This window comes from Limanda limanda, chromosome 13, assembly GCF_963576545.1.
Source record: "Limanda limanda chromosome 13, fLimLim1.1, whole genome shotgun sequence".
Classification (NCBI taxonomy): Eukaryota; Metazoa; Chordata; class Actinopteri; order Pleuronectiformes; family Pleuronectidae; genus Limanda; species Limanda limanda.
The window spans coordinates 21470332-21497377 of record NC_083648.1 but is presented as its reverse complement, the minus strand read 5'-3'; the positions used below and the strand labels follow the sequence as shown (position 1 = coordinate 21497377).

Here is a 27046-nt window from a genome sequence, read left to right as displayed (position 1 = left end):
AATAAGAGCCACCCAGCCCGGCGATAAAGTAACAACAAGAGCACATGTTAAATTTTATTCATTCGTTATTAATGTTTATGGTTTGAATTCAGTTATACTAAGATGCCAGAGCGGTTACTTGACTCCAACAAAGCTGAAGTGAAGCTGAATTTTTCCCCCACATAGCAACAGTTGCATCCTTGGCTGGAATTGTCCATCCCCTTTCTTTTTACCAGGGAAGCTTTGCCCCTCACTGCCAGGCAGGCTGCCTTGTAAAAGACCAGCATCAATGAATGGAGGCCCAGCAGGGAGCCTGGCAAGCGCACACTACTAAACCCTCCCCTCCCGTCAGGAATACATAGTACACACCCTCCCTTGCCTCCTTCCTCCATCTCCTGCTTCCCTTCTGCACTCTTGCTCCTTCAGTCCCAGTTATTAACTTTATAGGCATGAATCAGGAATGTAAATCCCTAATGAACAGCCCATTCAGACAATAACAGGATGATAAATCGCATGGTTTGAAAACATGTACACACTATGGTCTGCAACCATCAATATCTATATAATAATGGGCAGCAGTTCCAAAACCGAAGGACTTGTAGTGGTCCACGTTCCCCCACATATTTGGTTTAATTTTGCCCCATGAAACCCTAAATTCCAGTCTTTCAGAGAACAACACCGGGCAATAAAACAGTGGGTGGCTCCGGGGTGTACTATAGGGATGGAGGGCGATGGGATTCCTGGTAAAGTCTGAGACAAAATGCTGCCATGGTTACAGCGGGTGGGACGGGACCAAAGACAGCTAGACAACGACTGAGAATCAGTCATGTACGTAATGTACAGAGTCATATGAGCAGTTCCCAAATCACAAGGATTTACCAATAATGTCAGCTTGGTATCTGCCTATATTGCAAATAGATTTTTAACAAACTGTTTGTACTGCCTCTAAAATACAACACCAAGCAGATGGACCAATCAGTGCTTACACTTTCAGTCTTAACCCAAAACTCCCACTTCCTTTAAAACACAAATGAGGTGCCATGAATATCCTCTCTCTGGTAATTACAAATAGGAAAAACAAATCAAAACAAACAGCCGGGATACACACAAACTCCTTTTTGAAAATTCAGTTTACATGACAGTTCACATGACAACATTAAGTTAAGTGTTTGCCAAAAGCATAACATCACTCGGTTTAGACCAGTAACTGCCATGATCATCATCGTATGGGTGATTATTCAATATGACACTACGGCTGCTAATGACTCTGAGGTGGGAGAGTGAAATAGCAGAAAATAATGTGTCTGGTGGAACTGGGATAGAAGCTAAAGGTCAAAACGAGTTTGTGTGGCGCTCTCACTGTGGTATTGGCACTCAGGTTTTTTCCCCTTCTTAAAATGTCCTCATTCACACTTTAATGTCTTTTATATGATTACAGTATTATGGAGAGATCGAGTCACGGCATCGTTCATTACACACACATCCAAATAGGATGCAGGGAGACTTAGCAACAGAGTGTATTCCAAATACGATGATTACATTTTAAGTTTTCCATGCTCAGACAGTTTGGTATATTCTGACCTTTTGAATCTGGATATGAGCATGACTCAAATGCTGTTTGCAGCACAGCTAAATATGTTCACCAAGCTACTGTTTAACTTAATAGTCTTAGCCTAAACCAGCATTATGCAACAGAATATATCAACTCACTTATCGTTTTTGGTTGCACACTTGTTACAGGCATAATGGCGCCTCTTTTATTCCCACTCTCCACTTGTAGCCATGTTACTAGTGGGAAAATACAATCTGCTGCAAGAAGTACAGAACTGAATGTACGTTGGTCAATTAAAATGCTACAATCAGGCCCAGTAAGTTCAACAATAATCCCTTATTTTTGATCAGTTACAAATATTTTTCATCATTAAACCGGCATTCATCTGCTATAGTCTGGACGAAACTTACAAAATTCGAGAAGTAGTTTGCTTCATTCTTTACAGCGACAACCTCGGATCATTAAGTGTTTCATTTCGGTGAATGGACAATGGAACCGGAGCTCTGGTTAGGTAATTGATAGGTTGTGTTTTCTGTTCACAATAACCACTGAACCGCGAGGACTGGGCGGCCAACAGAATGAATCACCACTTGTGGCTGGAGAGTCCGCTTTAGCAAAAGTACGTTAAAATATTTCAGATACATTTCAAAAACACTTAGAAAGCAAAAGCTATACATTTTCCTTAACTTTTGGTTTATATTTCTGTCCCCTTTCTTTCTTGTTCTTCTTCCTACTTTCCTTACATTTCCTTCCCTTCATAGCTCTTTCTAACAGTCAGTATCAATCCCTATATCTGACATTTATTCATTTAAAGCAGGCGTCACGCAAAGGAATTGGAGCATAGAAAGAGTGTTTCTTTGTTTGTATAATCACTTTTTCAAAGGTTGTACATGGAGTTAAGTAATGTTTAGTCCAAACCACTTCAGTTTCCCTTTGTTCCGCGCATGCAACACGTCACTTAGAAAACCACAAAGGTGAAAAGTCTGGAAAATCCGTGACAACTGTTTCTCACTCACATTTTCCCAGAGGCAAATATCCTGTAGACATTGGGCTCTTCACCCATGAGAGTTTGGATGTTGATGTTTTTTTCCCCCTCTCCATGTTCAGGGTAATATATCTGAGGTTTTACAAGCCCCCTTCTCTCAGTCCAGCTGTTAAACGAGACTCATAGAAGTCGGAGCCGATCTCACAACAATCACAGTTCCACGGGAAAGTGAGGAGATTCGCCGCCATGCCAGAGCTCCAATCAGAGGAGACTGAGCCCTAAATGTCACGGCAAATTGGACATTAGGGTGCTTTGCTTGTTATGACTCGAATGGAAAAAGAAAACATGAGCGAGACATTGTTTGGTTAATTTCCTTTCTTCCGTGAGTAAGTGTGCGTACATGCGTGTATACCTCGGCCATCTATCCTCTCAGACATGTTTAATAGGTCTTTGGCTGCGTTGACCGAGGGTGTAAATGTGTCATACTTTATTAGAAATCCCAAAGAAGAGGGCTAACATTAATCACTGGCTCTTGTTTATGAAAGTCATAAATGTTTCACTGAGTGCTTTATTGTTGGCCGTCAGATTTGGAGAAGTACAGAGGGCCCTTAGCATGTGAGTGTGTGTGTTCAGTCCACCCCTGCATCATTAAAGCACCGCGGTACCCATGAGATGTTCTCTCTCTCTTCCTTCCCTCTTGCTCCTTCTCTCTCTCAGGCGTTTTGTCATGTTGTCAGAAAGTATGACATCACCGTGCCCTTTGACCCACGTAGTCAGGAGAGCGCTGATTGGATGATTGGCTTACAGAGGACATCCACATTGACTCCAAACTCAATTCTGCTGATGTCAGGAGCTATTACAACTGACGACATGCACACACAGATAGGACAGGACAGTGTGTGTGTGTGTGCAAGTGTGCGTGTGTGTACAGTGTGTGTCCATGGGTGCTGGTGTGTGCAGTCATGTCCAGGGTTATATAGGTCAAATGTCTGATTCTAGAGCATCTCCCTGCTGAAATACCAGGCGAAATGTCAAAGTCTGCCTCAGAGCAATCCCTCAGATCAATAGTTCAATTGGACATAAAGCCATCACTCTCTTCACAGGGCTAACATGTTAGATCACGAGCCAGCCTCCGTCCGAACTGCATTAACCATACCTTGCTTGAAACAAAACCATAGCATAAGAATTGTGGAGCTCATTCTTCCCACGCAGGAATTTCTAGTTGTTATAACATGAGTAAGGTTTGTGTTAATGGTTTTTTGAATGTGTTTTGGTGCAATAAAACCAAAATCAATGGTTTCTGGGAAGACCACTGGTTCCACAGCTTTAGTTTAATAGGAGTATTTAGCACACTCCACTTTTCATATCCTGTATTCATCGTCACCATGGCAGACATGTCTTTAGACTCTGTATAAGAACCAAGGGTGACAGTTTAGAGTAAGAGCACAATATTTCTCATTTTATTTAAAATGAGAAACATCAGTGACATGCTCCATGGTTTTTAATAATCTCAAATGAGTGCTGAACTTTTATTTTCCATCTACAAGATGAAAACTACATCCTCTGGACACATTATGGAGCTGTAAGATGACAATTACATGGCTCAAAGGTTCAGAGAGGGAATCTGTAATAGCAGTTCCCTCTCTGCCGTTAGGATTTCTGTTGAGTCAATGTTCCTTGGAAGCTTGTCTCAGCTCCTCACTGTGAATAGACTATAAGAGACAGTAGATGTGTGTTGTAGAGCTGCACAGTGAAAAGTCATCTCTGTGCAATCATCGCTGCTCTTTTAGCTTTTCCCCCAAAGTCCCACGTCAGAGGCATAAAAGTCATAACAATACATCTAAAAAGACAATGGTTCGCTGTGTCTGCGTTACTTGTGAAATCACGACAAATCATAAATTCAAAGAGCCCCCCCTTCCGGGCTCGTCCTCCTCCTAGTTAAGTGTGGAATAATGTCATCTTAATGATTATTTTTTTGCGGCATGCCATAACAGCATAATTCAGAGAGGGCGTAATGATTTTTTATGCCCCTGACATATTGTTTTGCGGGGAGTGACATAAAAGCACGGTGACATGTGGCATTTTGGGAAAGGTCAGCCGCTCCGTCTCGGCCGCCCGTCCATCTTCATAACGTCGCCACTTGTCATATGGAAACTGGCATCACCAATCTTTGTCTCTCCCTTGTCGCTGGCTGCCGCTCTTATCCTCTTATATCCAAACTCTCTTCTTTTTTCAGTCTGTCCCCTTTTATCATCGCAGACCCCTCTTTCATTTTTCGTTGCCGTTTTTTTTTCGTCATGCCATATCTCATGTTTAGTTTACAAGACAAGACTTTTTTTTTCTTGTCATGGAGAAAATTATCACCGTAGGGAATAGGAAACAGGATTTACACACACACACACACAGAAACGAACAGACACATATGCAACGCCTTGGGGGTTCTGCGGGGGTCCGGGGAGCGCATGTCAGCACCAGCTGTGAGGGCCGTGGTAACAGAGAGAGGGGCTAATACTAATGTGATAAATGCATCAGCTCTCGTTCCAGGCAAATCGTGTGTGTCTGTTTTTGTGTCTGCCGGTTTGCTGGAGCCACAAGACGTCTGCCAAACTGATGCTCTGACAACATTTTGTCACATTTCCTCTCAAGAGGATGCCAAGCTTGTGGATGTCAAGACCACAGGACATTGTTCACGAGGGGATCCAAATACAAGATTGGCTGTAATCAAAACTGACAATAAATAAACCATTCAGAATTAGACTCATGTTGCTCTTTGAATGTAAAAAGGGTTGATGGCAGAAAAGCACAAATTAATAATAAATCAATTTAAATATTTAGAATCACGGTATGTACACATGATTAGCTGCTGTTACACTTATTTTGTGGTGTGGATGCTCTTCACAGAGACCAAGTGAAAACAGAGAGAAAGTTGTGATGCTTGTGTGTCCCGACTGTTGTCCAATTAAGTTATGACATATTTTTGGCAGTTTTTTCGAATTCTGTTGCTGGGTATTTTTAAAACCTTCAAGCTTTCACAAGATGCCACATCGGACATTCTTGAAATCTGCATCCCTACAATGTCCTCTCTGCTCTCCTCTTCTTCTGACTTTATCAATCCCGTCTCTCTTATTTCACCCACAATCAGTGGGCGTGGCAGCCCTGCACCCTCTATCCTGTCCACTTCAAATAACCGTTCTCTGACAACTGTGTCTTAAGGTCTTTAAATGGGCCGACACCCATGTGCGTGTTTGCGTGGGTGGCGTGTGGACTCTATGTAGAAAATGATACAGTCCTTTGACGCATGGTGAGGAAGATTCACTATGTTGCAAGGGTGGGCATTGTTGGCTCCGCGCACACACACAAATGCAGATACATGCACCTAGAGTCAGATGCATGTGTGAGGACAGAGCGCTCGTGTGTGTGTTTGCGGGTCACACGGTGTCACAGAGGGTGAGTGAGGTGTAATTTCTCTGCAGTAATACTCAACACTCCGGCACTGACAGCTTTAATGGTGATGGCCTTATTATAGAGAAGACGCCTCGTGTGGTGTGTGTGCGTTCGCCTGTGTGTGTGTATGTGTATGTGTGTGTGTGCATTGTAATGGTGATGGCCATATTATAGTGAGTGGGAGACGGCTAAAAGGCTTGGATTTATACCAGGCCAGGTTTACTGACATAAGAATAATAGGGCAGAGGAGGGTGAGGGTGGGGGTGGATGGAGGGTGGGTGTGGGGGGGTGGGATTGGGTGGGGGTGAGGGCCATCTGCTGACTCTTGAAGGACTGTGAGTGTAATCAGAGCTGTGTTGTGCCAATGAGAAGAACGTAGAGAATGTGCACATCTTATAGAATAGAAGAGGAATTAGTTAAAAATAACAATTTCTGTGTATGAATATGTGTGTGTGTGTGTGTGTGTGTGTTTGTGTGTGTGTGTGTGCGTGCAAGCTTGCGATGTCTACTTCCAGTAAAAACAGGGTAACACGACTCTGAGGGTCTGCGGTTCATGTTATGTTGGTCTGATTTACAGTCTCACACACACATTGAACACACAAACACACATACACACATACTCCCAACACCTTTCTCTCTCTTCTATCAGCCAGTCTTCTATCTATCTCCCTTTCCTCCCCCCCTTCCACCACACTGTTAGCTAACCTCCTCGTCTGTCTCGCTGTGATAATCAGAGTTATACTTCCTGTAACTACACACCGTTACAGGATGTGCACCTGCTCGGCCGTTGCACCGGAGGGAAAGTATGGTGTGCCTGGTTTCAGGAGAGATAACGGACGGCCCCTGTAGTCGCGCTGCGGCATAAATTGTCGGGTAACGTGGGTTAACCTCTTCCTCGTATTACAAAACTGGGGCTGCGCTAGGCCTCGTTTGTTGGTTCCACAAAAATAAATCACTCACACGGTCCCTTTCTGCACAGCGTTATCGGTCTGCCTAAAAATATCCTTTCAAAGTGACTATTATAGTTGTTACAGTAATCCAAAGTTTCAAGATTCAAAGGCTTTATTGTCATTTTAAGAAGTAAAAAATGATCAATGCAATTAAATTCTTATTTCTCTACGGTGCTACAATCATCTCAATGCAAATATATCTAATAGGATTAAATAAGAAATGGAATATGAAGATAAATAAATATAAGATAAATAAGTAATTAAAATGAAAGTCTGTTCTTATCTACTTACACCCTCAAATACACCCTATACATACTGAGATAATAATAATGACTTCATAGTATTTAAACAGCACTTTTATACATGAAGTCCAAAGTGCTGCACAGCAAGAAAAAAAACATTATTAAAATACAAAGTGCTACACAACAAGAAAACAAATGTTAAATGTACACAAGAACATACATAGTAATATAAATAATTATAATAGAGATAAAATACCAAAATATCCTGGCATCCCAAGTAAGTTCTGTAAATATTCCTTTAGAAAAAGACAGGTAGAAGGATGACAGTTCTAACAGTTAAAGGGGATTTGCAAATAATTCATTGTGCATAGACACACTATTATATGTTACATAACATTAAATAAGTGTGTTATAACATGGTAATACCACAGGTACTGTTAAGTACCTGCTCTAAAACAACTGAGCAACTTAAAACCCATGATTTTCTGATCTGAGTGAACAGTATACGTGTATCTGATTGAGAGCTTAAAGGGTTCTTTATGCCGACTACGTTCCAAACGGCGAGAGCTCTTGATCCTGAAGGATCCAGCTCTCATTTCAGTCTGTAAACAAGCCTGCTGTTGTGTGTTTATCCTGGATCACTACACCGGGGCCGACACACGGCTCCCCTGCTCCCTAAATACACAACATGTCCCTCTAAATGGGTAACTGTGAGTAACAAGCACCATTATTACTCTCCCATATTATTTAGTATGATTTAATAAGTAGAATTTGGTGGATTGGTTCACAGCTGAGCATAACAAGCATCCTTTAATAACATGACCTTAAATATTTTTTATGAGCCCATAATCATGTCTATTTCTGGTTTGTTTTGGATCACCTTTAGGCCTCAATATGTCTACCGTACTTCCCTATTAGTAGACATAATAACCTACACATAAATTATTATTTAAGTGCATGCACATGACAGCTATTAGGAAAACATTAAAACATGGGTTTCACAATCATCGTGCAGTTATTGTACATGAGAACAACATCAATAGAAGTATTTCACTATAATGAGAACTTCACTCTAAATGTATTTTATGAGAAAACTTCTTCATTAAAACAACCTTTTTCTTCACATGAAAAACAGATTGAATCCTAAGTGGCACCTAAATATATTATATATTACATATAATCAACATCAGTTTGAAACATGCCATTATTGTTGCTTAAATTGAAAAACGCAACATAAAAAAGTATTTAATCTAAAAATTATAAATATGAAGTAGTTGATTTTGCATTGATTCCACTCATCTACAGTTTAACGTCAATTTGCATTCTACTCCAACTCTCAGTGTCAGTGGATTCAAATCAAAGGGTGTGGCTGATAAAATCACCTGTTGGGGCTGAATTCTGTTCAATAAGAGGTCTTCTATTGTGCTTTCGGCAACATTTTCATATCTAGTAATCGCCTCTTGCTTTTATTTGTGGATTGTTAGATGAAGGTGAACACAATCACAAAGCCTGTTCACTATCTGCCTGCCGCTCTGCTGTGGAGGAGAGACAGTTACAAGTCCAAGGTGTAAAGTATCTACGACACACACACTCACATATTTACATCTCTTTCAATGTGTGTGTGTGTGTATGTGTGTGTGTGTGTGGGTGTGCGTGCACCAGAAGCAGACACTCTTGGAGACACAGGCCTGTCACATCCTGTGTGTGTGATAAGCCCTAATGACGACACCTTCTGACTGATTGAATTTTTTATTTGTCTGCTAACGTCTCTCAAGCTGGCATCTTTTCCATTGAAGATAAATAATGCTGCCTCAAGTGTGTGTGTGTGTGTGTGTGTGTGTGTGTGTGTGTGTGTGTCTCTCTTCAAAGCATGTTATATTTGCCAATTCAACTCAACAACAAGTAGCGAATGAAGCTGTTTGGTTTGATGAGTGTGTGAAACAAAATTGTGTGTACGTGTAAGGGTTATTACACTTAAATAGAATCATCATATTTGCCCGCTACACTCTCTCCCTTCAACACATTCACCTCAACCCTCCCATGCTACAGACTGAGGGTGAAAATCCATGTGCATCACATTGAAAGTACAGTTTCCTCTGAAAAAAAATATATTCATGACAATAAGGGGCTGTTTTAATTAAAAAAAATCGAATAACATCAGGGGAAGCATTCCGATAAATAAGACGTCACTGCCTCAGCTGACCTGATCTCCTCAGGCAAGTTGTTCTAGAGCCTCGGGGCCCAGACTGTTAAAGTCCCATCCCCTTTGGAACGGAGGATCTCAGCATATGTGCTGGTGCAAACGGTAATAATAATAATAAAAGGTCAGACATGTTGCTTGAGCAGAGACCATGGAGAGCAGAACACAGAAAGATCTTAAAATCCATCCTTAAACAGACTAAACTGGTCCATATATAAGACTAAAACCAGCCTTCAAGGTTTCCATTGGAGGCCCACCTGAGAAACAGCAGCTCATTTATGGCAGTGTAACTCTGAGAGGACAGTGTATCCCTGCATGTCTGCACCCGTGTGGTATGATCTCAGCGTTCTCTGTCCACGTCCACCCTCTTGCCCCCTGCTGTCCTCTAATCTTGTTTGTCGTAGAGAGAGAACTAGTGCTTCCCGGGCGAGGTGTGTTAGCCACTAATGAATTTACTGCTTGATAAGACGGGTGCCCGTGCAGATACAACTTACTGCCGCCATAAAACACTGGGAAAAAAAGCCTACGTAATTAACCTTTACTAGCTGTGTGCATAGGTGGTGCCGCCTGACGTGGGGCGTACGTGCCGGTGGGAGATGTGTGTGTGCTCTTCATCTGTGCATGTTTGCATGTTTCCGCCAGTGTCTGGTCATACCTCCGTGTGTGTGTGTGTGTGTGTGTGTATGCATATGTGTTGTGCGTTGACAGGGAGGAGACGCTGCTATTGATAACGCAGCAACTATCAATTGATTATTAATCACATCTTGCCAGATAAGCACGTCACCTGATTGACTCCAGACTGACTGGAGACAATAAATACATATAGTCTATAAAAAAAACGCAAAGCATCATGGGAGAGCAGGACGGGGTCTGACACGTGCCACGGTGGTGCAAACATCATCCAGTCTGATATGAGTTACATGGAAGAGAGGGAGAAGGGAAGAGAGAAAAGTTTAAGATAAGAGAAGGAAAGAAAGGAAAGGAAAAGAGAACTGAGGAAAGAAAGGAGGAATGAAGAGAAGATGGAAAGAAAAATATAAGAAAAGAATTGGTAATTGAATGAGATGAAATGAGAAGAAAAGAAAGACATACAGAAGAAAAAATGGAATGACAAAAAGAAGAGTAGATCAGAAGAGGATATGAGATGAAATCATGATGAGAAGAAAATATAGAAAAAACGGAAGAGAATAGATGGAAAGAAGAGCAAGAAAAGCCAAAGAGGAGAGGATAAGAAAAGGAGAAGAGAAGAGACATCATTAAGACTTTCTCTCGCCATCCATTCACCAACAGGAAGCCTCTTGTCGTCCAGCAAGACATATAAGACCTGCGATTCTTCTCCTCCTTCTCCCACTGAGCCATTTCCTCTATTGTCAAAGACACACACACTGTAATGGGTAATAGATACAGGACTAATGCCTGGGCTAAGGAATAAAGATAGATGGATAGGGAGGCAGGGAGGGAGGAGAAGGGAGAGAGGAGTGAGTTATGAAGCAGTACCCAGGGGGTTAATTCCTCACAGGCAGTTTTCATACGCTACACACACATGCAGGGACACACACAGAGAGTAAAGGTGATGTCTGACCCGTGCCAAGCCGGTAGCACGCTAGTTAAAAGTGAATAAGTTTATGGCCGGTGTAAGCCCTCATACATCAAGGAGCAGTTTGTTTAGCCAGCAGTGTGACAGGGTACAGTAACATGGGCAGGGCCGCACAGTGGATACAGCCGTGATGAATGGGGGTTTGCAGGAGGGATAGTGTCTCAGCATCTCTCAGTGTGTGTGTCTGTGTGTTTGTTTGTGTGTGTGTGTGTGTGTGAAAGGGACATCAAAGCATGTTTTTAGCTCTTTAGATTAATGGCGATTCCAGTATTGGATCTAAGTGATGTTTTTCCTATGTGAAGAATCTCTTTTTAAAGGTGTAAATATTGCAAACACCCTCCTTGACTTATCGTGCAGCACCTGGTGTGAAATGATATTTCTCTGCAGTATTGATAAAAGCTTATGGGTCACTGTATAATCTGTTAAATTGTTTTTTTTTTGTCCTGCTTCAATTCCAAGTCTTTTTTTTTTATCCCAAGCAAAATTACTTTGATTTAAGAAAAAAATCTAAAAAGTTAACTTGTAAAGCGGTTGATTCCATATGACAAATTTATTGGATTTACCAGTAATTTCCTTATAGGCTGTTTTCTGCCTCTGTGCACCGTGTTATTGCTTTACAATTTCATGTTTTGTACTTGGCTCACAATCCCTCCATCAATATCCAAGTGCAGCAAAGAGCGCCCTAAATCTATGAGCAACCATTACGGACGGAAAAAAACAAAACAATTACATGTTACAAAATGAAGCTGTTAGAAAAAAACAAGTCCACATTAGAGGACAAAATGTGGTTTTACTGTACATAGATTCATACATTTATAAAACGTAATGCATTGCCATAGATTGAACCACTAAACTCAAGTCAATAAAATTGTAAAAACTTGCAGAACCTCCAGGGGGACGTTCCATGATGAATGTCCATTTACAAATAATGGGGAGTTTTCATATGATTCAAGTCTAGAAAGAAAAATCCAAAATGAAATGATAATGATGATGATTATGTTCGGCTTGCAGAGCATGAGGTGATTCCTTTATAAATTTAACAAATAAAAGACCTATGTCTGTCCACAAGGGGAATAAAAGTCCAGACATTTTAGAGTTTGCTGCCATTCCTCTTCAAATCTTCAATTTTTTTGGAAGTGAATCACTAAATCACCGGAGCACCCATTTCCAATGTTTTTTATGTACTCAAGCCATTTTACTGCTCAAGACTTTTACTTAATAATTCCATTATCCGTCTACTAACTCCTTAACTCCTCCTCCTCCTCTTCCTCACCCCATCCTCGTCCCGAGCTCTGTCCCGTACCACTCCAGCTGTGGATCTGACTGTACCACGGTGCTGAGCAACAATAGTCCTCTCAGTCTGTATCAGTGTATGTGTGTCTATAAGGCTGCGAACAATAGGTTCATTATCAGTTGATGACAATAAGGACAACAGCTCTGTTCACATTTGTCCACTGCTGCGTGTTGCGTTCTCATCGCAGCCAGTCAGTGAGACTGTCTGTTTGACAGAGAGCAGGAGAGGAAGACAGGACAGACCCTGAGACAGTGGAGGCGATAAAGAGACAGTCATGGAGACAGACAGGTGGATACAGGCAGAAGAGAAAGAGTGAGCGCCGCCATCTCTCCACCCATAACTCACTTTTCTCCCTCTTGGCGAGGGAAAACAATAAGATATAACAATTGGCAAATGGCTGAGGCAGGCGGAGCATTACAAATGAAATGTAATGTTGTTACAGTTTGGAAATAATGAATTATGAGGATAAGCGGGGATCTGTAAAATCGCTGTAGCGATTTACCGGGGGTTTCATTTTTCAACTGTATTGAATTATGGGGAATTGGCCTCATTCAACTGCAAAAAAATACAAAATGGGAAATAGGAGGATGATTCACCGTTACATTTAGTGTGTGTGTGTGTGTGTGTGTGTGTGTGCATGTGCAACATGTCAGTGTTTATGTATTTGTTTATGTAAGTGCGCCAATGTGCTTGCGGATTTGAATGCATGGGATGTGGTTGTATTTCTGCGTGTGTGTGTGTGTGTGTGTGTGTGTGTGTGTGTGTGTGTGTGTGTGTGTGTGTGTGTGTGTGTGTGTGTGTGTGTGTGTGTGTGTGTGTGTGTTCATCCCCCCAGACCTGTTGAGGGCTTTTTCTCGCTCACCCCATCGCACATGTGATAAATGTCCCTTATCGCCTCTGTCATTGTAATAGCCCCACAACAGGCCCAGAGAGAGATAGAGAGAGATGCTGAGAGGGGTGAAAGAAGGATGGAAAGAGGGGTGATAGAAGGGGGAGTATGAGGGGATCGGGTCATGGGGATGTTGAGAGAGTCGGAGCGACCAAAAAAAAAAGAAGATGGTGAAAGAGAGAGAAGAGAGAGGGAGGGATGGCGGAGTGGAATGGGATAGCTGGAGTTATCAGCCGGTCTTGTAGGGGAAGAATACGCATCAAGCTGCCAATCATCCGGCCTGAAAATTGCTCTGAGATTTGAGTCCCCAGACGGTGTGTGTGTATATGTGTGTGTGTCCAGAGAGAGAGAGGGTATCCAAAGCCCCTGTCTTCACTGTGCAATTAATGCCCCCCATCCCTTCATCCGACCATCTCGCCCTCTTTTTTTCCCTTGCCACTTTTACTGCTCAAACGCGAAAAAACACATCTCTTCTCTCCCTGTCACTAAAACCCATACTCAAGTTGTTTGAAACACTGTTGTCGTCAGTGGCACCGGCTATTAGTTGGGGGGGCGAGAGACGGAGAGAAGGGGAGGAAGTGAGAAGGAGGGATGATCGAGAAGATGGGAAAGATCGGAGGAGAAAGGCAAAGGAGAGAAGAGAATGAAGGTTAATATGTGAGCAGAAACCATTTCGGTCTCTTTAATTTTCTATTGATCCGAGCTGCTCCTTCAAACTGGTGTGTGTTTGTGTGTGTGTGTGTGTGTTTGGTGGGGGGGTGAAAGCCTCCAAGCTGTTGCCATACTAAATCTGAGGGTATAGTAAACAAAAGTCAGACAGCGTCATCACTGTCAAATTAAAACAATTTATCTCCAAATTTGTTTATATTAGACTCAGGGTCTGTTGTTGGGTTGACAGAATTATCGTACTTCTTAAACTTAAACCAATTTAATTGTGTTGCACACTGTCGAAAGTGCCGCAGAACAGACATAATCAAAAAAATATAAGATCCTGTAAATAGATTAAAATATGTTTCTTTTCTTGAGATTAGTTTCTAAAAGTTAGAAAAGAAAGACAACATTTAATTGAATACAATTAAATGTGATCATTCAACTTGAATCCACCCTGTCTCTGCATAGGAGAAAACTGTATTATATTTATTTTACAGTAAGGAGAAAATAAAAGTGGAAATGCTTTAGTAAAAAATGAAACATTTTTAACTGGCTCAAAAGAAGACCTGAAAGTGTAAAATAAAAGGTGAGGTGTAAATGACGCTTTATGGAACATTACTTCTTCAGAGAAAACCACCAAAGGCCCCAGCAGAGCAAAGTGTAGTGAAACATCCCCCTCTGTTGGGCACTTTGATATCACCAGGCAAAGTGAGAGGGGGAGGCGGAAGAGGAGAGGCGGGAGAGATGATGGGCAGAGTCCTGTAGAGCAGAGAGATAGCACAGTGATAAAGATCACAATGATGTCCAATTGCAGCTATGACCGATTGTCACACACACACACAAGTACACACACACTCACACACACACAGAATAACCTCAGGTGTGACCTGTGCAGTACCCCACTCCAGCTGATAGACATCTTTGCTCTGCTCCTATCGAGTGTTACCACCCACATAGATATATGTATCTGTACATATTTCCCCCATTTCTGGATTGTATGATGGTACAGGGAAAGAGTGACAGACAGAGAGAAGGACAGACAGGTGTATGTATAGAGTGCTCATGTATTTTAGGCTGAATCTAAGTACTAAGACACTGGGATTTACTTGGAACAATGGGATTTTTTCCATAATTTTCTGAAGTGGTAATGTGGGTAGCAATCCTTCCTAATGTTTTCATGTTAAAATCTCATTTTAGATCGTGTGAATGACATAATGTGAGTGCTGTGTAAATTATTCCCTGCGACTTCATAAAATCCTGTGAAAGTCGGGTTTTCCCAGTTTGGAGCTGGGGAACGCTTTGGTTCTTGGAACTCAGGGTGACCCGCAGCACTCACTGTCATAAGAACATGGCAGGAACCCAAACCACACCACAGGGTCCCCAAGGCGTAGGCCTGACCAGCAACTTAGGAAAGTTTTCATTATCTGGGTTGCAGTCATTTTTTTCCAATGGGGCCTGTGGTATGTTTTCTGTTCCAGCCGGGCCGACTCACACCCAAGGAAAACACACAATTCCCATCAGTAAACTTTTAACTTATATGTTTATCCTCCGTGCAAATAATTACACGGTATTTGCAGCAAAGCTTTTACAATCTGACCAAACGCTGTACAAAAAAACTTTCCATCTAAATTGTGCCAACAGAGATTATCCAAGATGCAGGAAGTTTGGTTTGTGTCCGTTTGATTTCTATTCCGGTGACGCTCCAGCGAGAGGGGTAATATAGCAGACAGCTCGACAGACAGTGAGATAGATGGAAGGCCAGACTGCTCCCCTTGTATGAAGGATTATCCCCTATCCTCTGTTTGTGACAAGAGCTGATAAGGGCCCGAGAGGAGAGGCTGAGAGGGCCAGTGACACACACACACACACACACACACACACATATGCACATATAATCCACAGTGAGAAAGATATCAATCCATCATTTAGAGCCGGGGATTCAGCAAGAGGAAATAGGTTCTTCTCAATTGCTGACAAGCCAACACACACACACACACACACACACACACACACACCTACAATATCATCTGCTGTACAAAAGGCTCCTGAGCTTTCAGGAGCTGAATGGGCCCGTTTGAATTACGGTTCAGTTTCATCCATTTATCTGATTTACATGTGGCTATTGTTGTCACCACAGATGTGTATCTGTGTGTTTATGGCAGCGATTGTGTCTGAATCAGAATCAGCGTCACAGACAGAAAACCATAAATCAGAATGTTCCAAAGTTGGTTAGCACAAGCTATAAATCCAAGGTTCCCCCCCCCCCCCCATAGGCAACGTCAAAATGAAAAACAAGTCACAGTAGACAGACACATGCAACACAGTCTGCAAAATAATTACATTTAGCTTTTACTCACAAAAATGTGGCTGATAAGAATGTAAATATCATTTAATTGAAGTTATACGCTTTGAATACATCTCAATTCCTTGTACTTTTTCACTGCACATTTATTAGCAGGATTTAAAGGAAACACACAAAAGTTTTTGTTGCACTCTGATACCAAAGCAGTCATGTCTCACCTTTTTAGAGAAATCCAAAAATTTGTTGAAGGTGGATGGACAGTGGCAGAACTTGTGAACGTTGCACCCTCAAGGTCAAGCCATCGTTTTGTTACGGAGGAAAAATCCCCACTCTACTCCTTGACATGAACACATCTCTTGGGATCTGTGTGTGGGTGCGTGAGTGTTAACCTGGATTTGATGTGTGTGTCAGTGTGTGTGAAGCAGGGAAATCATAAACCACGTAGAAAGGCTTTGTGTTAACTTCTGATCGTCCCTCATCTGCTCCGCGTGTCTCCCCACCGCCCCACCGCCTGATTTCTGAATGTGTGAGGGGAACACTGTGAGTGCTGCCTATTGATTACAGTTTGCAACAACAGGTCAAAAGGGTTAACATGTGTAAGAGGAACCTTATTGCAAGATGTAGGGGGGGGGTGCTGCTGCAGTGAGAAGTGGTTGCGGAGGTGCCTAAGGGTCTACAAGGGGCTTGAAGTTGATATAATACACTCGCTCCCCAGCTTGGCAAAGAGCTCGGCTCGATTTCCTGAAATATTGAGCACGATGTCTTGAGATACAAACATTCGATACGGTGGAAAAAAGTGCCTCATGCTCTTAAAGTGAATGGACAGTGCTCCAGTGGTGGATTATGATATTTTGGCCAATTTGAATCAAGCAATGTTTAATCAGTGTAGGAGCTTAACAACAAATGGCCAACAAATAATAGCCCCATTGTATTTTTCAATCTTCGAAGCGACTCCAGCGTTTCTCTGATCAGACATATTCAGGATATAGTCCAATTCAAAATTGAAGTGCCAAAAAAAGAAATTCCTTGTCTCACCTCCAATCTCTTAATAGAGAAGACCAAGGGAAAACTGATGAATAAAAGAAGGTAAAACAGAGAAGGTGAAAGACATCTTGAGAGTAAGGACAGAAATAATTTAGTCTAAGTTGCACAAAATGACAAAACGTGTGGGAGAGCCGGTGAGGGAGGGAGAGTGCAGCGCCGAGCGGCCGGGTTAGGAGGCAGGGCCATTTGGCGAAGGCGACGGTGCTAGACTTGATGGACGAGACAAACTACAGGCTCTTCTCCCTTGTAACTTTAAAATCATTAAGCCTTTTACACGGACATGCAGATTTTTATAGCCACCTCAAACAATCTGCCTCCGCTCGTGTCTTCGAAGCAGCAGGACGGGAGAAGACACAGAGGGAGAACATGATATCACTAAAACGTTGGTGGTGCGTGTTATACGAAAGAGAAAAATCTGAATTATTTATAAACGATTGATTTATAAAACTTTTGTATTTGAGGGACAGAGTCTACAGCTTTGTTTCATATAACTATCTGGATTTATACCATGTTTTTGTTTCGTCCTTTCTCTCAAGAATGATTTTTTAATATATTATCCATTTCTTTGAAGTGTGATCAGATTGAAGGGTAGTAACCGAAACAGGGTTTTATGCTGATCCTTCAACCTTTGTAAGACAGTTACTAATGCTTTATCTTATATTTTCTCACTGGCTTGCCGTGTTTTTACTTCATGTAGGTCTCGTTTTTTTCCAGTTTCTCTGTCACAGAGCACATTAACTGCATCCAAAGCCAGATTACAGTAACACTCGGAATGGGTGTGACCTATAACTTCCTTTTCCTAACGTGCTTTCCACAAATAAATCCAGTGGTTGTCAGGTTCACTGTTTGTATTTTATTGCAGAATAAACATAATAAGACAAAACAAGATTTTACAGTTAGATTTTTATCTCTGTCTTGCATTTATGTTGCTCTTTACATGATTAAACAAATGTCAAAATATTTTATTCTACCCTTAACTTAGCTTGGGCCAAACCTGTAGTTATGGTATTATTGTTTTGTAAGAAAGCTTCGAAACATTTGCTTAACATTTTTCAGATTATGTTTTATGTTTCTTTTGATGCTGGTTCATTTTTTAATTATCCTTCAGATTCGGTTAGATTTTGAGTTCTGAAAACTTGTAAATATTCAGTTTTTTAAAAAATTAGGTTGATAAACACCAAAATCAGAGAGAAACAGTTTGAAAATCTCATGGCGCAGGATGAAAATATTCAGACCTTGATGTGCAAGAGCTTACAGATTTCACATCTCGTCCTCATGAGGCTGCCGTCACAAAGCAGGCAGAGAATAAGTTCAGGTACGCAGCAGGTAATCCTGCACGGAGAGGACGCCATGACATTGATCTAAGATTTTAATCTGCTGCTCCTCTTTGCCGGGCACGCTGTGCAATAAGAAACACAGCCGTGTAAGACCACACAGATACATGGCGAGGATATGAGTTGTGTTAATAAAACCTTGTTAGCTGAGGTTTCAGCAAGTGAAGGGAATGCACACGGTGACATAACATAATCACATCACTTTTTTATTTCTTGAGTGTGGTTAAACAGTGTCTCCTAAGAAAAGGCTGAGGATGTTAATGATAAACCAGCAGCAACAACTGGGTGGGTGTTACTGCGACGCGCTCTAAATATTATCAATAACAAGTTGTGTGTGTGTGTGCGTTAAGTGTGCACATGCCTGGATCCATCCATCCATCTATCAATCCATCCATCCCTCACTCTGCCTCCACAGGCTGCCTCCTCCGCTGTTAGGATTCAATTAACACGGTGCAGGCAGCCACGGCACCCTCATTAAAGCTAATTAGTTAAAACATCAGCCAATCTAGCGTTAATTGGCTTTGGTAATTAATTCAGCCGCTAGACCATATGAAGGCAGTGGGAGGGAGATAATGAGAGGAAGGGAGGAAGGGAGGGAGGAAAAAGGGGATAGAAGAGATAAAAGGAGGCGGAAAATGGAAGACGAAAGGAAAAGTAAATGAGGGAGATCATTGAGAATCAGATTTGATTGTCAAGTATCTTTCACACATTTGCTGTGGTATGTTCGTGGCGAGCATAGAAATAAACATAAAAAAAAATAATGAACAGTATGTAAAAGTCTGCAGACGTAGACGTAGAAGAGAGGGAGTAAAACCTTATTTCTGTAATTGAGCAGAGGAAGGGCTGTCACATTCATGTTGTATGTTAGAACCGATATCTGACATCAAGTGAATAATGAATTAAATATATACAAGGGAAGATTTTGTAATATATTTATAGACACGGTAATACAGTAGTGATGGTACACCAAAAAACAATAGTTGTATTAACATGCAATTTAATTTTCAAATGTGTTATGATACTATTCTTCCAATTGTTACTTAGCACACACAAGCAATAGTTGTGTGTGCATGTGTGTGTGTAATGATTAGGGCTGACTCAGGGCGTGCGTGTCTCAGACTTGCTGATGGTCCCACTTCGCCCACTGACACGGCATGTTCCTGTAGTGTTGAGGTCCTTTGGGATGGAAACGAGTGCCGACAGGCCTCACGCCCCCACACCTCTCCGCTACGTATCCCTCCTCCTCCTCCTCCTCCTCCTCCTCCTGCTTGTCCTGCACACAGCTGAGGCAGGAGAAATGGAGTAGAGTCATTCAGCAGAGAGACAACAAATTACAGGGCATAGGTCAATGAGAGCAAAAATGGGTTAGGGTTAGGGTTAGTATAGTTATAGTTAATTACCCCAAATGCAGAAGTAGTGAATATTTCAAACATTTAATATTCAAAAAGTACAATGTAGAGGTTACCCGAATCATTAAATATGAATAACGAATAAACGGATCATTTATTATTGATTATGACATATTTCAATGTGTGTGAATGTGGAAAGAGAACACATTTTTTAAATAAAAAAATAAATAAAAAGGGAGAAGAAATCCTTAGGATTTGATTTTCTAATGAGAGATGTTTGTAAATGTTGGGCCCTTAAGTTATTATAACTGAGTCAATTTGTAGGAAGCTTTGTGTGTGTTTGTGTGTGTGTGTGAGATGTGGCTAGTTGTGGATGCGTGTACATCTGCTCAGTGGGTCAGTGCTTGGTTAATGCACCATTAATTTACTTCTTTCTATGTCTCTCTCTCTCACTCTCTCTCACACTCTCTCTCTCTCAAACACACACACATACACACACTGACCATGTGATTGATTGAATAAACAGCTGTCAGTAGTCGTGATAACCTCACCAGCATCACACACCACTGTCTTTCAGACACACACACTCGAGAGGGTCCCAGGAGTAAAAACCAACTCACACACTCTCAGGGGGATCATCAGATGACCATTCATCAGCCAACAGGCAGCTGATGATTTATTATTCCCTTTTCCTCAATCCTCTAAATTACATGTGCATTTCTTTCAGTTTCAGTTTGTGTTTCAGAGCAGAGTAGCCTTGCAAACTCTCTGCGCTTGTAACAAATCTTCTCCCGGTGACAGAGTGAAAGAATATTCCACCTTTAGTAACAGCCCCAGTTTCCCCATGCTGCCACATGTCCTGTCTGTGAGGGATAAATGTTTCTCCTCATTTACATTCACTCTAGTTCTCACTGTGCAGCATGCATATGTTCACACAGAAACGTTCTGTCCCTCGACTTAAACAGACAGCAAACACATACACAGGTCTGTACACACACACACACACACACACACACACACACACACACACACACACACACACACCTTTCCCCTCTCTATCCGTCTATCTGGCTATCTCTTCATCCCTCCTCTCCGCCGCGCCGACATTTCATTTGCTTTTCTAAAAGTGACAACCCCAGGGAGCGAGGGGGAGGGAGGGCGGGATAGTGAAAGAGCCTGGTGATGAGTTTTGAGCAGGGTGTGGAGGAGTGCTATTTAAAAGTGCCATGCATCACTGTCAGGGGGTGAGACCAGGCAAACACACACACACACACACACACACACACACACACACACACACACACACACACACACGGGCAGGCAGACACAGGAAACGCACACATAAACGGAGCAGAGCGACGCAGACTCGGTGGCAAACTGAAGTTGACCCCCGTTCCATTTCATCAAATGTCCTCTGAATGAGCCACACAGCCTCATCTATTTTGCAAACACACACACACGCACACACACACACACACACCCACACACACACACACACACACACACACACACACAGAGAGACACACACCTGGAGAGCTGGTGATCAGCCTAGTGTCTGGCCTGCTTAAATCACAGCTCACTTAAGAAAAAAACCATATCCCCTCAGCAGGAGCCACACACACACAAACACACACACACACACAAGCACACAAACACACAGACACACACACACACACCTTGCTGGTCCCATTTGTGTTAATACGGCCCCTGGTTTTGGGCTTTAGGGCTCATACTTGCCATTATGGAGATGATGGCTTTACGGGGCCCCTCTCACCTCACCTTGCCGTGGTCGGGGGGGGGAGAGAGAGGAGAGAGTCGAAATGAAGGCTGACACCTCAGTGGGATTTATTTGATTGTGGATGCGAGAAGATGTCATTCTGGAGAAGGGGGAGAATAAGTAGGGGGGAGATGTGTGGGGAGGAGGGACCGTAGGCTAAGTAAAGAAGATGAAGAAGAGGAGGAGAAGATGGCGGGGTGAAGGGAAGAAGGAAAGAGAAAGAGAGAGAATAGGAAATAAAAAAAACAGGAGGAGATTGGAGGGCGAGCAGAAGTGGCCCTCCTTCCCCTTTTTTTTTCCACGAATCAAATCAAATTCCCCTTATCGCACATTATTTGAAGAGGTTATCGGGCGCGGTAATGCGGTTACACGCCGGGCCGCGGCTGAGAGATTTCCTTGTTTACCGATGTTGGCGGGTGTTATAGCTAACCGGCCGGGCGAGCCGCGAGGGGAGGGAGGGCGGCGAAGGGAGGGAGGAGGAGGGGGAGACGAGGAGAGAGGGGTAGCGGGCATAAACACTTGATGCATGTCAGAAAACTCATTTAGGGGAACAACAAGGAGGGGTTTCTTACACACACACACACACACACACACACACACACACACACACACACACACAGACACACACACAAGGAGAAGACAGTTGTTCAAGGACAGAAAAATAGCCTCTACATGTAGACACTTTGTAATTCCATTTGGGAAATGTGCTTGTGTGTCTGGAGAGTGTGGATGTTGCAGTGTGTGTGTGTTTGTGTGTGTGTGTGTGTGTGTGTGTGTGTGTGTGTGTGTGTGTGTGTGTGTGTGCGTACACATGTGTCGCCCACAGACAAATTGTATTTGTGCCAACCAATAAATCCGGCCCTTCTCTTTTCTGAGTCTTATTGTCGTGTTTAAATCCAGTTTACATGCTCAGCGCTCATTAGCTGATTGTGTGTATCATTTACAACAACATTTTAAAGATAGAAAATACCGGTACTTGCTGCAATCAAAACCTTTTTTACCATATAGCCATCTGCATCTTTGAAAGAGAAAAATGCAAATCATAAACTTCAGTAAATGGCTGATTGCTTTCACTTTAATATTTGTTCGATTTACAGCCGGCACAACAACACATTTTTCGGTTTCAGTAACAGTCCCATATACACCGATCCCCTGTTTCCTGAGAGGCAGGATGATGGGCAAGATAAAAGCAAAGGGATGACATGCAGTACAGGTCATTAAACGGGATTTGGGCCCACAGTGGTGTGAGTACAAGGTTTGCCTCTTAGGCCATTGAGCCATGAGGACACCCCAAATGGTTTTTTATCTCTGGTCCCATTGAGAGCCAGTATTGAGCTGACAATCCCAGTCCTCTCTGGAGGTGGCCTTTTACCTCAGCTCATTGTAGTCTGTGACTGGGAGCCCGCGCTATCTGGCATCTATTGATTCCCACTTCATCTGGACCACAGCAACGCCTGGAGAGGGGGAGAGAGAGACACTGAGGGACACAGAGGGACAGGGGAGGAGAGAGAGAGGGAGAGGGTGCAGCAGAGGAGAAAAAGTAAAATAATTAAACAAATGAAAGATGGAGGATGGAGGATGCTGCACGTGTTAAAACAGATAAAACTGGCTGTATGATGATGGGCACGTTTCCGCTGTTGGCTAAAGAGATAAATCCTGTAAATGCCAAATGCAGTTTAGGTGCACAAAGAAGGACAGAGGGAAGCATCGGCTGTGGGGAAGAAGAAAGTCAGGACAAAGCAGTGAAGAAACTCAGCACAGAGTTTAAGAGAAGGGAAGCAGGAAGGGAAGGAAGAATGGAAGGATGCAAGGATACGGGTGAATGTAGGGAGGGAGGATTCCTCGTCTTTGCTCTCCGCTCTTCCGTATGATCTAGCTCTGTCCTCCTCACCATCTGCTGTCAGTAATTGCCTGTTAGTGTGTGTGGTGTGTGAAAATAAACCTGCCATTATATACAATGTCTTAAAAAATACTTTTTGATGTTAAATATGAATTAGCTTATGTTTTGATTTTTATTAAAATTCTAAAAGCTGTTTTTGGTCAACTGCTTTATATATAAAGCACATTTAACATGAATTCTCTGTTTGGAGATTACCTCTGAGCCCATTGCTTCTGTGCTACAAAGCACATTTTACCAGTTAAGGACTATCTTATCCTAAATTAATTTTACATATATTTTTCATATTGATTAGTGATTAGTATTGACACTATTCTTTTTCCGGTATTATTATTCCTAACTGACCCTAAAAACACCATGTCCCTTTATGTTATTTAATATTCTGTGCTTTTCTTCCAATGACTTTAACAAAACCCATTATTGAGTGCCTTCCAAAAGATGTAAATGATTCAGACATAGATCTAAGATTCAAAAAATTCCCACCTCCCAATAACTAACTTCTTGGTGGCTCCCATTCCCCTTTTTTGATTTGAGGTTGTTTGCAGTGAGTCTATTAGATGATTTCTAACATATATGTCACCTGTTGCTGGGAATTTTCAATCACCTACTGTATGGTTGAAATCAGTGTCACTCTGGATTCAGTGCTCCAGCAGCCAAGAAATATATAAACCAGAAAGAAGATGCAAGAAGTCAGTGGATATGCTTTCTGTCGACCGGGTGACATATTGTTTTGTGACATGGACAAAAACCAGTGAGCGCCATTAACTGGATTAAGTGACAGAGATGAAAAGGAGGGAAGTGAGGTGAAATGAGAAGGGAGGGACAGAGAGATGGGCTGAATAAAGAGAGGGATACGGTCTGAGAAGAGAGGCAAAGAGGTGAAACCAGGAAAACCGAAGGTAGAGGGAGTAGGAAGGAAAGAAGGAGAGAAGAGAAAGAGAGATGAGACTATCCATCTTGGCACATTAGGGGGGATCAGGCCGACACTCCATCATGGCTGTCAGAGGGATGCACACCTCCTCTCTCGTCTCCTCCATCCATCCATCCCTCGTTCGCTCCAGCATGCACCTGGCATTTGCTGAGGAATCTCAGCACTAAAAAGTCCTGTCAGGGCCTATTTCCTTGTTATTGTCCAGGCCTTCTTCCTTTCCTCCATCCCCCCCCCCCCCCACACACCTGCTCTGACTCCGGTGACTTCCCTCCGCTCCCCGAGATTAAACGCACCCTTGTTGTGCCGCAGGGTGTTTGAGCTGTGAGGTCCAGAGCAGGACACGTGGAGGAGCGTGCACGAGTGTGTGTGTGTGTGTGTGTCGCCCAGACATTAATCATCTTTAAGGCTCTGACAAGCCCGGTGTGCGACATCACATCAACACTGCCCACCCCCTAGCACCTCTTCACCCCCCTTTCTCCTCTTCTTCTCCTCCTCCTCCTCCCCTGGATTTATCTGTTCGTCCACCTCTCCCCCATCACTCACTTCCCTCAGGGAGCGCTTGACAAAGAGCGGGAAAAAACAGAGGGAGAGGGGTAAAGAAAGGGAGAAATGTAATATGGGTGTAAAGAAGAAAAGACAAGTGCAAGAGAAGGAAAATGATAAACTAGACCAAAATGAAAAGGAATATTTTGGAATTAGGTGGACTTCTGATTTATTAGCAGCTGATTTGGAATACATACTTATTTGTTTCACATGCTGGACAAATACTGAACCGTTCTCTTCTTTTCCATTCTCTTCTCTTCTCTTCTCTTCTCTTCTCTTCTCTTCTCTTCTCTTCTCTTCTCTTCTCTTCTCTTCTCTTCTCTTCTCTTCTCTTCTCTTCTCTTCTCTTCTCTGCTCTTCTCTTCTCTTCTCTTCTCTTCTCTTCTCTTCTCTTCTCTTTTACTCTATTTTATTCAATCCCTTGAATGTTGATTTTCCGCCTTTTCAAACATCAGACCCAGTATGATTTGTGTGTCTAAGGACGTTGTTTGTAGTTAACAGTTTGTTTTGGGTCCTATTGTAACGAAAAGGAATTCAAATCAATTCACAGTTTACAAAACTCCTCCACTTAAGTATTTCCTCAAGTAGATTGTTGCCATTCTTTTGTTACACATGGATTTACATTGCTTTGACCTCGAATCTATTGAAAGTAGCAAATAAAAGTCACGTCCATCGAGAAAATTTCACATTTCAAAAGAAAATCACTTTACATTTACATGCAAAAAAAGAAAACTCACAGTGTGCAAGCATTTACTTAAAAATCTGATATTACAAAGCATAAAAATAAAAAAACGCCATAGGCCTGTTTGTATATGTGTGTGTGTGTGTGCGTGTGTGTGTGTGTGTGTGTGTGTGTGTGTGTGTGTGACCGTGTCCTCCAGGTGTGTGTTTGCCTGCGGAATTGAAAGAGCCCCATCAGCCGCGGACAGGGATTGGATCTTTCTTTGTTTGCTGTGGCGGATGGTGACGGCTTCAGCATGACTCAAATTATCTTGTCAAAGCAATAAAGGGGAGAAGGGAGGAGAAGAGAGCAGAGGAGACAGAGAAAAAGACAGAGATGGAGAAACAAGGAGAGAAATGGATATTTACCAAAGGCAGAGTGGTGGAGGAGACAATAAGGCAGAGAAGAGGTGGAGGAGAGGAAGAAAAAAGGACGAGAAATATAGACAAAAATAGAGAGATGAGGTAATGGGATAACTGATTAGGGGGGGAGAAAGAAAGAAAAGGAGTGAAGAGGAGGTAGAAAAGAAATTAAACAAATAAATGGGTGGTATAGGGAGCAGAAAATTAGAAGTGGATGAGGCTGGAGAGAAAAGCGTGTGAGAAAGAGAGGTGTGGAGAAAAAAAAAAAAAGAGGAGGCAGAGAAAGAGATAGAGAGTAATCGATTACCTATTTTTCAAAGTCACTTAACATGTCCAGTGCTGTGGGCTCTGTTAAGTAGCAGGAGGCCAGTATGCACACACACGCTCTGAGACAGGGAGGGAGGGGTGTGTGTGTGTGTGTGTGTGTGTGTGTGTATGAGAGAGAAAGAGAAAACCACCAGACGAGACAGATAGGGAGTCCCCGTACCTGGTCCTGTTGCCGTGGTGACATGCAGTCTAAACAGGATATCCTGGCTGAGGCGGGTCCTATTGTTCACGGCCTAAAAAAAGCTCATTTGATTGGCTAAATACAGGAATTTCAGGACGTGTCCTCCAAAATAAAGCACCGAGACACTTTCAATGGATTGTATATTTAGCCAACTCAGACGGCGAAAATAGGACGTACAGCATTATACACACACTTGACACACACAAACACACTCTGGGGCTGTTCTGCTGAATGCACACATCGAACCAGCAACACAATGACACACACACACACAGGTGGACCTCATCCTGTGGCCTGCTGATCAAGGACAATGAAGTGAGGTCGTGTTGGCAGCCTCTATACAGCATTAGCTCATCTGGCTGACAAGTCTGAATGTGCTTTGACATGGGAGGAACTACTGAATGGAGACTGTACGGCTCGACTCCCCTTTGTTTGCAGGATTGCACAGTGGCATTCGCGTGGCATTGGGGTTTCATGAAAGACATCAACTCAAAC

General features: G+C 42.6%; 1 protein-coding gene across 2 annotated transcripts in view; it reads left to right on the top strand.

Annotated features, from left to right (window-relative positions):
* The window catches only part of rnf220a (ring finger protein 220a), a 152968-nt gene that overhangs the window by 78641 nt on the left and 47281 nt on the right, over positions 1-27046 (top strand). The window lies entirely within an intron of this gene.